Here is a 19286-nt window from a genome sequence, read left to right on the forward strand (position 1 = left end):
TAGTTGCTAAATTATACTTAAGTATCAAAAGTAAAAGTATGAATAATAAAAACAATCCTTATATTAAGCAAACCAGATGGCACAATTTTCACACGCCAACACTCAGACATAATTTAAAAACAAAGCACTTATGTTTATTGAGTCCGCCGGATCAAAGGCAGTAGGGATGACCAGGGATGTTGTCTTGATAAGTGTGCAAATTGGACCATTTTCTGTCCTGCTAAGTATTCAAAATGTAACGAGTACTTTTGGGTGTCAGGGAAAATGTATGAAGTAAAAAGAACATTATTTTCTTTAGGAATGTAGTGAAGTAAAAATAAAAAGTTGTCAAAAATATAAATAGTGAAGTACATATACCCCCAAAAACTACTTAAGTAGTACTTTAAAGTATTTTTACTTAAGTCATTTGGAGTAACTGGAAATAGCCTATAAAATATCTGGAAAATCAAGTTTTAACTCCATTGCTCCTTTAAGGTCTAGCCTGGCGATAACTAACACCCTGATGTTTTGGCGATGTTGGAGGTGTAAATGTGTTGGTGCTGTCAAAAATGGGAAAAGCTGACCATGTGTTCATTGTGTAGGTTATATAGAAGAAAAAAAATGTATAATCATTAAATGAAATAATGAGGATTTCTATCAGCCTAATCGAGGTGTAGATTACATCTCACTTCCCAGTGTTCGAACTTGTAAACAAGGCTGCATGTAATTTGTCTTAATGCAAATCTGTGCAGCTAATGTCTATGTTGGCTTTAAGCATTGGTGTAAAGTACTTAAGTAAAAATACTTTTTAAGTACCAGTAAGTCTTTTTTTTTGTGGGTCGGGGGTATCTGTACTTTACCACAGTGGCTTGTGAAAGTATTCACCCCCTTGGCATTTTTCCTATTTTGTTGCCTTACAACGTGGAATTAAAATAGATTTTGGGGAGATTTGTATTATTAGATTTACACAACATGCCTACCACTTTGAAGATGCTAAATATTTTTTATTGTGAAACAAACAAGAAATAAGACAACAAAAACTGATAACTTGAGTGAGCATAACTATTCACCGCCAAGCTGCAAGTCTCTTGGGGTATGTCTCTATAAGCTTGACACATCTAGCCACTGGGATTTTTGCCCATTCTTCAAGGCATAACTGCTCCAGCTCCTTCAAGTTTGATGGGTTCTGCTGGTGTACAGCAATCTTTAAGTCATACCACAGACTCTCAATTGGATTGAGGTATGGGCTTTGAATAGGCCATTCCAAGACATTTAAATGTTTCCCCTTACACCACTCGAACCACTCGAGTGTTGCTTCAGCAGAATGCTGGAAGGTGAACCTCTGTCCCAGTCTCAAATCTCTGGAACACTGAAACAGGTTTCCCTCAAGAATTTCCCTGTATTTAGCACTTTCCATCATTCCTTCAATTCTGACCAGTTTCCCAGTCCAATGCCTGAAGAAAAACATCCCACAGCATGATGCCACTACCGTGCTTCACTGTGGGGATGGTGTTCTTGGGTGATGAGAGGTGTTGGGTTTGCGCCAGACATAGCGTTTTCCTTAATGGCCAAGAAGCTCAATTTTAGTCTCATCTGACCAGAGTACCTTCTTCCATATGTTTGGGGAGTCTCCCACATGCCTTTTGGCAAACACCAAACCTGTTTGCTAAGACAGGAGGGGTCAGGAGACACTGTGGCCCCATCTGATGATACCCCCGGACAGGGCCAAACAGGAAGGATATAACCCCACCCACTTTGCCAAAGCACAGCCCCCACACCACTAGAGGGATATCTTCAACCACCAACTTACCATCCTGAGGCCGAGTATAGCCCACAAAGATCTCCGCCATGGCACAACCCAAGGGGGAGGCGCCAAGCTAGACAGGAAGATCACATCAGTGACTCAACCCACTCAAGTGACGTACCCCTCCTAGGGACGGCATGAAAGAGCACCAGTAAGCCAGTGACTGAGCCCCTGTAATAGGGTTAGAGGCATAGAATCCCAGTGGAAAGAGGGGAACCGGGCCAGGCAGAGACAGTAAAGGCGGTTCGTTGCTCCAGAACCTTTCCGTTCACCTTCACACTCCTGGGCCAGACTACACTCAATCATATGACCCACTGAAGAGATGAGTCTTCAGTAAAGACTTTAAGATTGAGAACGAGTTTGCGTCTCTCACATGGGTAGGCAGACCATTCCATAAAAATAGAGCTCTATAGGAGAAAGCCCTGCCTCCAGCTGTTTGCTTAGAAATTGAAATTGGAGTAATATGATCAAATTTTGGGGGTCTAGTCAGGATTCTAGCAGCCGTATTTAGCACTAACTGAAGTTTATCTATTGCTTTATCCGGGTAGCCAGAAAGTAGAGCATTGCAGTAGAATAACCTAGAAGTAACAAAAGCATGGATGAATTTTTCTGATTTTTTCAATGTTACGTAAATGGAAAAAAGCTGTCCTTGAAACAGTCTTGATATGTTTGTCAAAAGAGAGATCCGGGTCCAGAGTAACGCCAAGGTCTTCACAGTTTTATTTGTCAGATTCAACAGAAGATCTCTTTGTTTCTTGGGACCTAGAACAAGCATCTCTGTTTTGTCCTAGTTTAAAAGTAGAACGTTTGCAGCCATCAACTTCCTTATGTCTGAAACACAGGCTTCTAGCGAGGGCAATTTTGGGGCTTCACCATGTTTCATTGAAATGTACAGCTGTGTGTCATCCGCATAGCAGTGAAAGTTAACATTATGTTTTCGAATGACATCCCCAAGAGGTAACATATATTGTGAAAATAATAGTGGTCCTAAAACAGAACCTTGAGGAACACCAAAATGTACAGTTGATTTGTCAGAGGACAAGCCATTCACAGAGACAAACTGATAACTGACAAACTGATAAGATCTAAACCAGGCCAGAACTTGTCCGTGTAGACCAATTTGGGTTTCCAATCTCTCCAAAAGAATGTGGTGATTGATGGTATCAAAAGCAGCACTAAAGTCTAGGAGCACGAGGACAGATGCAGAGCCTCGGTCTGATGCCATTAAAAGGTAATGTACCACCTTTACAAGTGCAGTCTCAGTCCTATGATGGTGTCTAAAACCAGACTGAAGCATTTCGTATACATTGTTTGTCTTCAGGAAGGCAGTGAGTTGCTGCGCAACAGCCTTTTCTAAAAATGTTGAGAGGAATGGAAGATTCGATATAGGCCGATAGTTTTTTACATTTTCTGGGTCAAGGTTTGGCTTTTTCAAGAGAGGCTTTATTACTGCCACTTTTAGTGAGTTTGGTACACATCCGGTGGATAGAGAGACGTTTATTATGTTCAACATAGGAGGGCCAAGCACAGGAAGCAGCTCTTTCAGTAGTTTAGTTGGAATAGGGTCCAGTATACAGAGTCCTTAATTTGCTTTCCAATAATCATGATCTTTTCCTCAAAGAAGTTCATGAATTTATTACTGCTGAAGAATTTATTACTGCCATCCTCACTTGGCAAATGCTGCTTTTTAGTTAGCTTTGCGACAGTATCAAAAATACATTTAGGATTGTTCTTATTTTCCTCAATTAAGTTGGAAAAAATAGGATGATCGAGCAGCAGTAAGGGCTCTTCGATACTGCACGGTACCAAGCTAGTCGGAAGACTTCCAGTTTGGTGTGGCGCCATTTCCGTTCCAATTTTCTGGAAGCTTGCTTCAGAGCTCGGGTATTTTCTGTATACCAGGGAGCTAGTTTCTTATGAGAAATGTTTTTAGTTTTTAGGGGTGCAACTGCATCTAGGGTATTGTGCAAGGTTAAGTTGAGTTTCTCAGTTAGGTGGTTTGTTATGCAGGTGAATGAGGACCCAAAAGCGACTTGGCGAAAACAGAGTCTTTATTCCAGTAAAGGAAATATGCAATACTCCTAGACAAATCGGAGCGGTAAACAAAGCATAAAAAACAATTCCACTCGTAGTGACGAGGACAGACTGGAGACTCGACCATAAACTGTAGGTTGCCTCGGGAAGGCACTGACCGTAGCAGACTCAGACACCTGCTCACCACGCAGCATCTGAGGGAAACACGACACGACAGGGCGAGACAAAGACACAGCACGGTGAACAATATACAAGGATCCGACAGGACAGAAACGGAAGACAAGGGGAGAAATAGGGACTCTAATCAGAGGGCAAGATAGGGAACAGGTGTGGAAAGACTAAATGAGTGAGTAGGAGAATGAGGAACAGCTGGGAGCAGGAACGGAACGATAGAGAGAGGAGAGAGAGGGAGGGAGAGAGAGAGGGATAGAAAAAGGGAACGAACCTAATAAGACCAGCAGGGGGGAAACGAACAGAAGGGAAAGCATAATGACAAGACAATATAAGACAAAACATGGCAGTACCCCCCCCACTCACCGAGCGCCTCCTGGCGCTCTCGAGGAGGAACACTGGCGGCAACGGAGGAAATCATAGATCACAAACGGTCCAGCACGTCCCGAGAAAGAACCCAACTCCTCTCCTCAGGACCGTAACGGAAAACGAAAAAAAGGGAAACTAGGGTACTACTCAAAAAAAAAAATGAGACACGGGTAGAGAACTGAAAGCTTTAGAGCAAACAGGACCAAACAGGCCAGGAGAGTAACAACTAGGGACAGACTGAGACACAGCAAGGGCAGGAACAAGAACAGGAGAGATGCGGTGGCAGGGAACAGACTGAGACCCAGCAAGACCAGGAGCAGAAGCAGAAAAAAATTACCAGACTTATTCTGCGCGCAGTCCGAACACGCAGCCACGAAACGGCGCGTGTCACGCTCCTGAGTAGGCCACCAAAAGCGCTGGCGAATAGAAGCAAGAGTACCTCGAACGCCGGGATGGCCAGCTAACTTGGCAGAGTGAGCCCACTGAAGAACAGCCAGACGAGTAGAAACAGGAACGAAAAGAAGGTTACTAGGACAAGCGCGGCGACGCAGTGTGCGTGAGTGCTTGCTTAACCTGTCTCTCAATTCCCCAGACAGTCAACCCGACAACACGCCCAACAGGAAGGATCCCCTCGGGAACAGTAGAAGCCACAGAAGAACTAAAGAGACGGGATAAAGCATGAGGCTTGGTGTTCTTAGTACCCGGGCAATAAGAAATAACGAACTCGAAACGAGCGAAAAACAACGCCCAACGAACATGACGCGCATTCAGTCGTTTGGCAGAACGGATGTACTCAAGGTTCCTTTGGTCAGTCCAAACGACAAAAGGAACGGTCACCCCCTCCAACCACTGTCGCCATTTGCCTAGGGCTAAACGGATGGCGAGCAGTTCACGGTTAGCCACATCATAGTTACGTTCCGACGGTGACAGGCGATGAGAAAAATACGCGCAAGGGTGGACCCCATCGTCAGTATCGGAGCGCTGGGACAGAATGGCTCCCACGCCCACCCCCGACGCGTCAACCTCGACAATAAACTGTTTAGTGACGTCAGGTGCAACAAGGATAGGAGCGGATGCAAAACGCTTCTTGAGGAGATCAGAACAACAATCATACGACCGGTGAGGAGGAAGGGAGTTGGTTCAGGACCGACTGAAGACCGTGCGCAGACCATGATATTCCTCCGGCACTCCTGTCAAATCACCAGGTTCCTCCTGTGAAGAGGGAGCAGAACAAACAGGAGAAATAGCAGACATTAAACACTTCACATGACAAGAAACGTTCCAGGAAAGGATAGAATTACTAGACCAATCAAAAGAAGGATTATGACACACAAGCCAGGGATGACCCAAAACAACAGGTGTAAAAGGTGAACAAAAAATCAAAAAAGAAATGGTCTCACTATGGTTACCAGATACAGTGAGGGTTAAAGGTAGTGTTTCACATAATATACTGGGGAGAGGACTACCATCCAAGGCAAACATGACCGTGGGCTCCCCTAACTGTCTGAGAGGAATGTCATGTTCCCGAGCCCAGGCTTCGTCCATAAAACAGCCCTCCGCCCCAGAGTCTATTAATGCACTGCAGGAAGCTGCCGATCCGGTCCAGCGTAAGGTAGTACAGGTACTTGACGGAGAGGACCGTCTAGTAGCGCTTATCAGTCGCCCTCCGCTTACTGATGAGCTCTGGCCTTTAACTGGACATGAAATGACAAAATGACCAGCGGAACCGCAATAGAGACAGAGGCGGTTGGTGATTCTCCGTTCCCTCTCCTTAGTCGAAATGCGAATACCCCCCAGCTGCATGGGCTCAACACCTGAGTCAGTGGGGAAAGATGGTAGTGTCGGAGAGAGGGGAGACACAGTTAACGCGAGCTCTCTTCTATGAGCTCGGTGACGAAGATCTACCCGTCGTTCAATGCGAATAGCGAGTTCAATCAAAGAATCCACGCTGGATGGAACCTCCCGAGAGAGAATCTCATCCTTAACCTTAGCGTGGAGTCCCTCCAGAAAACGAGCGAGCAACGCCTGCTCGTTCCAGTTACTGGAGGCAGCAAGAGTGCGAAACTCTATAGAGTAATCCGTTATGGATCGATTACCTTGACATAGGGAAGACAGGGACCAGGAAGCTTCTTTCCCAAAAACTGAACGATCAAAAACCCTTATCATCTCCTCTTTAAAGTTCAGATAATTGTTAGTACACTCAGCGCTTGCCTCCCAGATAGCTGTGCCCCACTGCCGAGCCCGACCAGTAAGGAGTGATATGACGTAGGCAATCCGAGCTCTCTCTCTCTTGAGTATGTGTTGGGTTGGAGAGAGAACACTATATCACACTGGGTGAGAAAGGAGCGGCACTCAGTGGGCTGCCCAGAATAACATGGTGGGTTATTAACCCTAGGTTCCGGAGGCTCGGAAGACCCGGAAGTAGCTGGTGGCACGAGACGAAGACTCTGATACTGTCCTGAGAGGTCGGAGACCTGAGCGGCCAGGGTCTCAACGGCATGCCGAGCAGCAGACAATTCCTGCTCGTGTCTGCCGAGCATCGCTCCCTGGAACTCGAGAGTAGAGTAGAGAGAATCCATAGTCGCTGGGTCCATTCTTGGTCGGATCCTTCTGTTATGCAGGTGAATGAGGACCCAAAAGCGACTTGGCGAAAACAGAGTCTTTATTCCAGTAAAGGAAATATGCAATACTCCTAGACAAATCGGAGCGGTAAACAAAGCATAAAAAACAATTCCACTCGTAGTGACGAGGACAGACTGGAGACTCGACCATAAACTGTAGGTTGCCTCGGGAAGGCACTGACCGTAGCAGACTCAGACACCTGCTCACCACGCAGCATCTGAGGGAAACACGACACGACAGGGCGAGACAAAGACACAGCACGGTGAACAATATACAAGGATCCGACAGGACAGAAACGGAAGACAAGGGGAGAAATAGGGACTCTAATCAGAGGGCAAGATAGGGAACAGATGTGGAAAGACTAAATGAGTGAGTAGGAGAATGAGGAACAGCTGGGAGCAGGAATGGAACGATAGAGAGAGGAGAGAGAGGGAGGGAGAGAGAGAGGGATAGAAAAAGGGAACGAACCTAATAAGACCAGCAGGGGGAAACGAACAGAAGGGAAAGCATAATGACAAGACAATATAAGACAAAACATGACATGGTTAACTGATTTTTGTCCTCTGACGTCCTTGAGTAGGCAGAGGGAGTCTGGAAGGGCATCAAGGAATCTTTGTGTTGTCTGTGAATTTATAGCACGACTTTTGATGCTCTTTGGTTGGGGTCTGAGCAGATTATTTGTTGCAATTGCAAACATAATAAAATAGTGGTCCGATAGTCCAGGATTATGAGAAAAAACATTAAGATCCACAACATTTATTCCATAGGACAGAACTAGGTCCAGAGTATGACTGTGACAGTGAGTAGGTCCAGAGACATGTTGGACAAAACCCACTGAGTCAATGATGGCTCCGAAAGCCTTTTGGAGTGGGTCTGTGGACTTTTCCATGTGAATATTAAAGTCACCAAAATTGGAATATTATCTGCTATGACTACAAGGTCCGATAGGAATTCAGGGTATTCAATGAGGAACGCTGTATATGGCCCCGGAAGCCTGTAAACAGTAGCTATAAAAAGTGATTGAGTAGGCTGCATAGATTTCATGACTAGAAGCTCCAAAGACGAAAACATATATATTTGTTTTGTAAATGTAAATTTGCTATCGTAAATGTTAGCAACACCTCCGCCTTTGCGGGATGGACGGGGGATATGGTCACTAGTGTAACCAGGAGGTGAGGCCTCATTTAACACAGTAAATTCATCAGGCATGTTTCAGTCAGGCCAATCACATCAAGATTATGATCAGTGATTAGTTAATTGACTATAATTGCCTTTGAAGTAAGGGATCTAACATTAAGTAACCCTATTTTGAGATGTGAGGTATCACAATCTCTTTCAATAATGACAGGAAAGGAGGTCTTTATTCTTGTGAAATTGCTAAGGTGAACACCGCCATGTTAAGTTTTGCCCACCCCAGGTCGAGGCACAGTGGCAGACTCCACTAAGCTGGCAGGCTGGCTAACAGGCCTGCACACTATTTCATTGTGGTACTAGAGGAGTTAGAGCCCTGTCTATGTTGGTAGATAAGATGAGAGCACCCCTCCAGCTAGGATGGAGTCCGTCACTCCTCAGCAGGCCAGACTTGGTCCTGTTTGTGGGTGAGTCCCAGAAAGAGGGCCAATTATCTACAAATTCTATCTTTTGGGAGGGGCAGAAAACAGTTTTCAACCAGCGATTGAATTGTGAGACTGCTGTAGAGCTCATCACTCCTCATAACTGGGAGGGGGCCAGAAACAATTACTCGATGCCGACACATCTTTCTATCTGATTTACACACTGAAGCTATGTTGCACTTGGTGACCTCTGACTGTTTCATCCTAACATCGTTGGTGCCAACGTGGATAACAATATCTCTATACTCTCTACACTCGCCAGTTTTAGCTTTAGCCAGCACCATCTTCAGATTAGCCTTAACGTCGGTAGCCCTGCCCCCTGGTAAACAGTGTATGATCGCTGGATGATTCGTTTTAAGTCTAATACTGAGGGTAATGGAGTCACCAATGACTAGGGTTTTCAATTTGTCAGAGCTAATGGTGGGAGGCTTCGGCATCTCAGACCCAATAACGGGAGAAGTAGAGACAAGAGAAGGCTCGGCCTCAGACTCCGACTCTCTGCATAATGGGGAAAACCGGTTGAAGGTTTATGTCGGCTGAATGAGCGACACCGGTTGAGCATTCCTACAGCAGAAACCTCCAGAAACCATGAGAAAGTTGTCCGGCTGCGGGGACCGTGCGAGGGGATTTATACTAACGTTACTATCTGTACTTACTGGTGGCACAGACGCTGTTTCATCCTTTCCTACACTGAAATTACCCTTGCCTAACGATTGCGTCTGAAGCTGGGCTTGCAACACAGCTATCTTCGCCGTAAGGCTATCGTTCTCCTGTATTTTATGAGTACAGCGACTGCAATTAGAAGGCATCATGTTAATGTTACTACTTAGCTTCGGCTGTTGGAGGTCCTGACGAACCACGTCCAGATGAAGCGTCCGGAGTGAAAAAGTTGAATGAAAAAAACTTGAGTGAGGGAAAAACCAAAAATATAAACGGTAATTAAATGGTAAAAAACTTTAAAGTTGTCAGGTAGCAAAGTAAGGTTGGCAACAAAATGCACAAAACGGACAGCAACACGTAAACAAGTCTGCAAGTTGTGACCATTTATTCCATTCAAATTCCCTGACACCCAAAAGTAGTCATTACATTTTGAAGGAAAATGGTCCCATTCACATACTTATCAAGAAAACATCCCTCGGTCATCCCTACTGCTCCTGATCTGGCAGACTCACTAAACACACATGCTTCGTTTGTAAACGATGTCTGAGTTTTATGTTTATTTAACCTTTATTTATCTTTATTTAAAAGGATCCACCCTTTTTTTTCAATTTTCGCCTAAACTGACATACCAAAATCGAACTGCCAAAGATAAACCAACTGTTTTTTTTGTTTTTTTTTGTACCATCATCTTTGAAATGCAAGAGAAAGGCCATAATGTATTAGTTTATTATTTAGATTTTTCCACTAGATGGCAGCAGTCTATATGCAAAGTTTAAGAATGATCCAATAAACCATTGCATATCTGATCAAAATGTTGTATCAAGACTGCCAAAATGTGCCTAATTGGTTTATTAATAACTTTTCAAGTTCATAACTGTGCACTCTCCTCACACAATAGCATGGTATTATTTAACTGCAATAGCTACTGTAAATTGGACAGTGCAGTTAGATTAACAAGAATTTATCTGCCAATATCAGATATGTCTATGTCCTGGGAAATGTTCTTGTTACAACCTCATGCTTATCCCATTAGCGCACATTAGCTCAACCGTCCCACGGATGGGAGACCAATCTGTAGAGATCCTTAAGAGGTTTTTAACTGAGTGTTGGAGTGTGCCCTTGGCTATCCATAAAAATAAAAATAAATGGAATGGTTTTGTCTGACTTGCTTCATTTAAGGAATTTTAAATTATTTATACTTTTACTTTTGATACTTAAGTATATTTTAGCAATTACATTTACTTTTGATACTTAAGTAAAGTTAAAACCTAATAGTCTTAGACTTTTACTCAAGTAATATTTTACTGGGTGACTTTTACTCAAGTCATTTTCTATTAAGGTATCTTTACTTTTATTGAAGTAAGAAAATTAGGTACTTTTTCACCACTGGCTTTAGGTATAATGGTGTGAGCCGCTTGTGGATTTGACAGCTCTACCGCAGTTCCACCTACGACACAACAAAAAAACAACCACTACGCAGGTATTGGCTAGGATGGTTCTAATAGAATCTAGCCCTACATTTCATTCACGATGTAACGCTGAACTTCCGCGATACGGATTGAATAGAGCCCTTTACACATCAGGTCTTAACAGCCTAGTAATGCATAATGAACAAAAATATTAAACCAACATGCAACAATAACAAATATTTTTATGAGGTACAGTTCACAAGGAAATCAGTCAGTTGAAATAAATTCATTACGCCCTAATCTATGGATTTCATATGGCATATACCTTAACAAAGGTAGGGGTGTGGATCAGAAAACCAGTCAGCATCTGGTGTTACTGTTTGCCATCATGCAGTGCGACACATCTCCTTCGCATAGAGTTGATCAGGCTGTTGATTGTGGCCTGTGGAATGTTGTCCCACTCCTCTTTAATGGCTGTGCGAAGTTGCTGGATATTGACGGGAACTGGAACACGTTGTCGCACACGTCGAACCAGAGCGTTCCAAACGTGGGTGGTGAGTATGCAGGCCATGGAAGAACTGAGACATTTTCAGCTTCCAGGAATTTTGTACAGATCCTTGCGTCATGGGGCCGTTTATTATTGTGCTGAAACATGAGGTGATGGCGGTGGATGAATGGCATGACAATGGGCCTCAGGATTTTCAAATTGCCAATGATAAAACGCAATTGAGTTTGTTGTCTGTAGCTTATGCATGCCCATACCATAACCCCACCACCAGCGCTGGGCACTCTGTTTACAAAGTTGACATCAGCAAACCACTCTCCCACACACGCTGTCTAAAATCTGACATGTACAGTTGAAACTGGGATTCATCCATGAAGAGCACACTTCTCCAGCGTGCCAGAGGCCATTGAAGGTGCGCATTTGCTTAAAGTTGGTTATGACACTTCAGTTAGGTCAAGACCCTGGTAAGGACAACAAGCATGCAGATGAGCTTCCGTGAGACGGTTTCTCTAAAATCCTGTCGGAGATGGCTAATTGTAGATAAATCAAGATTAAATTCTCTGTTAACAGCTCTGGTGGACATTCCTGCTTTCAGCATGTCAATTGTACGCTCCCTCAAAACTTGAGACATCTGTGGCATTTTGTTGTGTGACAAAAATGCACATTTAAGAGTGGCTTTTTATTGTCCCCAACCAAAGCAGGTTCTCCCCACTTCCTCTCCTCCCACAGCTGATGATTAGCAGGCTCCTGTGGTTGGCGGTTGCAGTAAAACATTTTTTTTCTCAATTTTTCTCTGCCTCAAGGGCCCCCTACGGGCTGGGTCCCGGGGCTTCAGCCCTTTAAGCCCCTGCATTAATCAGGCCCTGCTCCCGAATTATAAAGGCGCGCCATGCCAGCGCACTATCATCTCCAGAGTTCTGTCCGAACCCGCAAGACGCAACCGAGACTACACTGATAATTATTAACACCAAACTGGGTTAGTAGCCTACTAGGACTGTTAATATAATCTTGTTTAGGTGATTTTCAATCAGGAAAGCAATATTCTGAATAATTTAAACATTTGAAAAGTTGATTTAAATGTTTTTGTCATGAAATCTTGATGCATCGTTTTTCCATTGAATTTCGCAAAATTGCTGCTATTTTGTCACGCAATTAGCTTACAACTAAATACCGTAGTTATGATATACTGCTTGTTATTTAATTTAAGGAATTCCACGTATGTTTCTTTTAGACTGCAACAGGTGTGCTGACTAAACTATTCCTCAGTGAGGGGAGATTCTGCCTTTGCCTGAGAACAGTGGAGTTTTTCTTCAGTTGATCTTTTCTGGCCTGTTCTAACCTGTACCCGAGGGTTGTGACTCCCGCTTGCCGCAATGCCCTCACTGTACCCGGCATGGCTCTGCTGCCTTAGCCTGCTAACCGTGGAGACACACACCCTGGCCCTGTCGCGGCCAGCCCGGACACAGCCTCACAGGTACGGCCACTTCACACTATCACTGTAACTGATATAACATGGTTTTGCTGCAAACCTCTAGACTACTGTAGTAAATCAATCAAATGACAGTATGCGAGTCCTAGGGTTTAGGAGGTGAGGGTGCAAGGCAAAATAAGGCGTCATTACTTTATTATTATTTTGAAGGATGGAGATCAAGCAGTCCATAATGCAACATATTTAAGAAGAGACAGTATGAGCTAATGCTATTGATCCAGACAGAGCTGTGGGCCAATCTCTGTGTTCACTGTTTGGGTAATCATATCTGTCTTTGGGATGTGTGTGTCTGCTTCAGTGTATTAGGTGGAAGGGAGAGATGGAACATAAATTATACACCCCCCCCCCCTTCTTCATTTTATACACACCCTGCTCCTAACCTCTCTCTGTCTGGCCATTGCAGTGGCAGTAAGTTATGTGTGAAAAGGTTACAACAACAGAATGAGGTAATTCCTCTAAAAGCCCCCGGAAGAATGACCCTGTATAATGAATGAGAGGGAGGTGGAGGGCTATACGGGTGTGTGCGTGTGTGTTTGTTTCCATTGTGATTTAATAAGGATTGGGAACACTGATACACAATATTAACACCTCAGTTTGTGAGGGAAGGTTGAGGGGCAGTGTGTTGCTCAGTGTGTGTGTGTGTTTACAGTAGGAAGTAAATTGCTTTATCAGAGATCTACTGTAGTGACCAGTATCTCTCTGGAAGCTGTGTTTTGAATGCTAACTAATGGAGCAGGTGCTAGTTATGGTATCTTACCACCGTGTTTCTCAACTCCAGTCCTCCATCCAACATTACATAATTTTACTAGAACCTGTCACATGTGTATGTGGTGTGTGTCTTACAGTGTTACAAGTCCTGTGTGGCTCGGTTGGTAGAGCATTACACTCTCAACGCCAGCGTTTTGGGTTTGATTCCCACGGAGAACCAATCGCTCTAGATAAGAGTGTCTGCTAAATGACTAAAATGTAAAATAAATGAGACATGTAAAGAGTTGAAAAGGACAGGCGGAGGAGAGAAAGGAGAAGTAGGGAAGTAGTGTTTCTCTCATCTGAAGTGGTTGTGAGGGGGTTGGTGTGTGAAAGATGGTTGGTGTGTGCTTCTCTTTGGTTCAGGGCTCATGCTGGGCTCTAACCTGGGAGGAATGCAAGAGTAGCTCTTTATTCACACAAATGGACGTATGCACACGCACACACACAGCCCCTCCATATTCAGAGGTAGTGATCAGGTACAGTAGTCTGATGCTAGAATCAGTATTTCATCAGATCTCTGCAGACGTTATAATTTGATCGGACACAGTAGCGGTTTCTCAATTTCTCCACCCAACCTTTATCTTTATTTCCACACCAGTCAATCGTTATTAGTCACATAGAGGGAGCCGTCACCACCTCCTCTCTCGTTCTCATTCTCTCTCCCTTTCTCTTTCTTTCTTTCTCTCTCTCTCTCTCTCTCTCTCTCTCTCTCTCTCTCTCTCTCTCTCTCTCTCTCTCTCTCTCTCTTCTCTCTCTCTTTTTCTCTCTCTCTCTCTTTTTCTCTCTCTCTTTTTCTCTCTCTCTTTTTCTCTCTCTCTTTTTCTCTCTCTCTTTTTCTTTCTCTCTTTTTCTCTCTCTCTTTTTCTCTCTCTCTTTTTCTCTCTCTCTCATCCTTTCTCTCATCCTTTCTCTCTATTTCTTTCTCTCTTTTTCTTTCTCTCCTTTTCTCTCTCTTTTTCTATCTCTCTTTTTCTCTCTCTCTTTTTCTTTCTCTCCTTTTTCTCTCTTTTTCTTTCTCTCTTTTTCTCTCTTTCTCTCTCTTTTCCTCTCTGTTTCTTTTTCTCTCTCTCTCTTTCTTTTTCTTTCTTTCTATCTTTTTCTTTCTTTCTTCCTTTCTTTCTTCTTTCTCTCTCTCTCTCTCTCTCTCTCTCTCTCTCTCTCTCTCTCTCTCTCTCTCTCTCTCTCTCTCTCTCTCTCTCTCTCTCTCTCTCTCTCTTCTCTTTCTCTCTCTCTCTTTCTCTCTCTATTTCTCTTTCTTTCTTTCTAATAGATATGATTGTTTATCAAAATGTTATTTGTTTTCTAATAGATATGATTGTTTATCAAAATGTTCTTATGACACACACACACACACACACACACACACACACACACACACACACACACACACACACACACACACACACACACACACACACACACACACACACACACACACACACACACACACACACACACACACACACACACACACACACAAAAGTAAAAGCAACTCTGACTGGTAACATGAAAGTCCATGGTTTAGTTCTATGTAAAAGAGAACTAGCCTGGAATCCAAAGTGAATATCTCCCTACTATTGAAGTAGTGAATATAGTAGTGAATATTTCACTACTATTTCACTTCACTGATTCAGTCTGGCTTTCCTCCAATAGAAGCACCCTTCCATCCCTCAATTGTCTTCCTACAGATGCCGTCATTCTAATGTGACGAGTGTGCATAAGCTGTATCAACTCATGGAGGGATTACGGACATTCCATGTTCTCATTACTCTCTATTCCATTTGCATGTGTACTGTAGCTGTTATTTTATGGCATTAGTTAACAAAATGCAGATTTCACTGTTATTGTTAAGTTTTACTGTCACACTCTAGAAAAAAGAGCTTTAGGTATGAGCTCAAATAATCTTCAACACCACCTGCCCAAACTATAGTGTATGTGAGGTAATGTAGGCTGGTATGCAGGCCTATCTTTAATATCCAGTAATCCAGTGTGTTATTCAGTCCTCTCTGAAGGGACATCATGACCCCGTGTAAAACGGCTGCCATATTAAACCACACAGGTCAACGGTCACAGAGACACACACATTGTCTCTGTTTCCAGACCCTCTGGACATCAGTGAAATGTTAAACGTTAGCTGTACATTAGTAGGACAAACACGTGCACCCTACACCTGACTTCCTGGCAGTTATAGTGTTTTCTTATGCTCCATGCACCATTAAGACACACACACACCTCTCTAACAATTTGGAGCGCCAGGACCACCTGGGGATCGTGTCAGAACAAGGTCGTCTCCTGAAGAAAAAGGCACTTGGCACCAAAATGTAGACCACTGACCATACACCACCCGCTACTTCTGTGTGTGTGTGTGTGTGTGTGTGTGTGTGTGTGTGTGTGTGTGTGTGTGTGTGTGTGTGTGTGTGTGTGTGTGTGTGTGTGTGTGTGTGTGTGTGTGTGTGTGTGTGTGTGTGTGTGTGTGTGTGTGTGTGTGTGTGTGTGTGTGTGTGTGTGTGTGTGTGTGTGTGTGTGGTCAGATGAAACAGATGAATGAGACTCTGAAGCAGACACTGTGTCTCCTGTCATCAACACGAACATTCACAGGCCATATACCCATTCATGACTAATATCTTTTAGTGTGTAAAAGGGTTCAGGTAACATAAACACTAATGTTGCAACACGCTGTGTGATCCACGCACGCACTTACTAACACAGACTGACAGATGGATAGACACAGAAAAGGACTGTTTTAGCAGTATAGTCAAAGTGAATTATATCATGACATTTGGAGGGGCCTCAACTTTTTCACAGGACCTCCTATGTGTGGACACTTGCACATGCACCCATTTTTTAATGGACCTAATAAAAATGGCAATTTAACTGTAAAAATATAATAACTTTTAATGTGGCATGAACGCAACCAGTCATGATGTCTTCATGTGATTGTCAAACAAATTCCTTCAAAAACTAGGCTACTTGCGCACATTCGTCCACTGCAAAATAATTCCAGCATCCAAACAGTGCACTATGCACTCGCCGTTTGATGAATGGAAAGACACAGCTGTTACACAACACCATAAAGTGTAATGACATTCAACGATTGTAACCTGAATTAATTGATGCCTCTTTTTTGTAAAAAGAAAAGTCGGGAAACATGAAAAGTGGCCGAAATACAGTTTAAACCATGACAGAGAGGTGGGGGTGTTCGTTCAATTTAGAATACGTTTTTATTTTCATATTTACCACTGTAGCAGTACAAAATTGCATTTCAATCAAATTAGCATTATTTAGAGACCCCGACCCAAAGTTGAACTTTTGTTGCCTTTATGGGAGCTCATGGCTCATTCAGGGTAATTCGTACACTGTGTGTGTGTGTGTGTGTGTGTGTGTGTGTGTGTGTGTGTGTGTGTGTGTGTGTGTGTGTGTGTGTGTGTGTGTGTGTGTGTGTGTGTGTGTGTGTGTGTGTGTGTGTGTGTGTGTGTGTGTGTGTGTGTGTGTGTGTGTGTGTGTGTGTGTGTGTGTGTGTGTGTGTGTTGCATAATCGCTCAGGCAGGTCACCCAACTCATCAGACAGCCTCTTACTGCCACTCAGACGGCTGGATAAAGGAGGGAGGGAATGAAGAGAAAGCGTGGGGGGAAAACGAGGGGAGAGGCCATTGTAGTAGAGTGAGAGACAAGAAAGGAGGGGAGGGAGGGAGGTGAAAAGCCTAAGTATAAAAGATGAAGCATTAAAATAGAGAAGAGTAGTAGAGGCTCTTGACTGAGTAGGTCTCAGGAAGTCTCTCCCCCTCCTCTTTCTCACTCTCTCTCTGGTGTGTGTTGTTTAGACATTTCTTAAGACTTAAAAAACAAAGAGGTGTTGTTGATTAACTCTAAATACATTACTAATCATACGAACTGCAATCATTGAATGAATCCCAAGAAATGTCTCGTAAGGCTTTAACTTAAATTTAGAAACATTAATAAGCATGACTGTCATTTCTGTATGAGTTGTATAACTGGACATTTTCTCCTATATAGTATATTTAAAAAGCCAAGTTCATTTGTGTCTGGAATATGATGTTCTTGCACAGCATATTTCTGGAGCCAGGTCTCTCGCTCTCTGCCTCTCTCAGTTCTTCTCAGGTTACCTGTTCCGAGTGTGTCTGTGAAACATTCCTCCTCGTCTCAATGCTCAAATTACACTCAGAAATCCAAGTAGTAATTGCTGTACCTGACTGCTGTACCTGACTGGGGTGTGTGTGTTTCTGTGTGTGTGTGCGTGCGTGTTTTTGCGGCATGTATGCGGCTGTCTCTCTCTTTCTCTCTTAGGTTTATGTTATCCAGAACCTCCTGGACACCTAGGTCGTCTTCGTCTCTCACTATGGCGACGGTTGTCACCCCGACTGTTGCCCTGGACAACAGTGTTGCCCTGGAAACAGATGGGCCGTCTGGAGGGCCCTGCTCCCTAAAGGACCCCCGAGGCAGTCTAACCTAATGCCTGACCATGAAGGTCCACTGGCCAAGCCATCCAGTCCATTGCCTGACCAAAACGACAACCTCTCTAGAGTGGGGACGTCACGGGGTCGCCGTCATGCCAACGGTAGCAGTGGGCGTGGCCATGGTCAGCTGATGAGGGTGGGGTGTGTCCTGGGAACCTGTCAAGTTCAGAACCTCAGTCACCGACTCTACCAGCTGATTGGACAGAGTGGGAGGCAAGACTCCTCCCCCATCAATCCCCGTAGCCCGCACAGCTACGGCTGAATAACTTTATCAGCAACCAACAAACAGGCACAGTCACTGTTGAATAACATTATCGTCAACCAATATACAGACACAGCTACAGCTGAATAACGTAATCAACAAGCAACACACAGGCAGGGCCACATCTGAATACATTCATGAACAAGACAACAACCTATACACAGACACGGCTAACGGCAGAATGTGGGTCAGATGCAAAGTGGTGGAAGAAACTTAGAGTTTTAAGTGCTGACTGTGGGTAGGGTGGAATGAGGTCTGTAATACCTTGTTGTTCAAGTCATTATTCCTGTCCCCAATGAGCTGAGCTGATCTACAATCCCCCATGATCATCCCTATATTCTTGTGTCTCTAAACTCTCAATTTCAATTATCTCTCTCTCTCTCTCTCTCTCTCTCTCTCTCTCTCTCTCTCTCTCTCTCTCTCTCTCTCTCTCTCTCTCGTGTCTAGTGAGCTACTTGGTCAAGTGTATTAGAAACCCGTGAAGCACTTTAAAGTAAATACTGTTTTATGTTTGCTATGACTTGAACGTTTAAAGATATGTTGTTTAATTTAACATTTATTCAAGCTTATTTGTTGTAAATATTTCACTGACTAAACCAGTGAAACGAATGTGGCCGAGATGTTTCCCCAAATGTACATTGTCTGTTTTATTCATCTTAGTCTATATCTTTGTATAAGCTGTCATATTTAATAAAGAATATGTGTTTAAATGTGTCTTGTGAGTGTGTTGTGTCTGGGTGACAGAAAACCAGCCACCACTTTCCATGTCCACAATAACATTTCCTTCACAAGCTAATCAATGACTACTGTAGATACAGAACACACACATCTGTACTGCTGTCAAGGTCAAAGGTCAGTGTGACAGGAGGTGACCTCGCTCCTCTTGCGTGATCTAGTTCACTGTGACTCATTATTGGGGTCATCACAGCTGCATCGCTGTAGGTCACTTTCTCAATCTCCAATCACCATTAGTGTATGAGGTGGTCCAGGGCTGCATGGAAACAAGCCTCACACACTGTGGCCTCTAGTCTGTGTGCGTGCGTACGTCCAGTATCCTTCTTTCTCAGTCTCTGATAAAATACTGCTGACAGATCAATACCATAGACAGAAAGATACTCTGATAGAATACTGCTGACAGATCAAT

General features: G+C 43.7%; 1 long non-coding RNA gene across 1 annotated transcript; it reads left to right on the forward strand.

The window, feature by feature from the left end:
• The first annotated feature begins 11991 nt into the window (after positions 1–11991).
• Positions 11992–18221, forward strand: LOC124035995. The gene is made up of 3 exons (XR_006838829.1): positions 11992–12142; positions 12398–12640; positions 17711–18221. It is a non-coding gene; the product is annotated as an uncharacterized LOC124035995 (long non-coding RNA).
• The last annotated feature ends 1065 nt before the right edge of the window (positions 18222–19286 follow it).

Source organism: Oncorhynchus gorbuscha, linkage group LG01, assembly GCF_021184085.1.
Source record: "Oncorhynchus gorbuscha isolate QuinsamMale2020 ecotype Even-year linkage group LG01, OgorEven_v1.0, whole genome shotgun sequence".
Taxonomy (NCBI): Eukaryota; Metazoa; Chordata; class Actinopteri; order Salmoniformes; family Salmonidae; genus Oncorhynchus; species Oncorhynchus gorbuscha.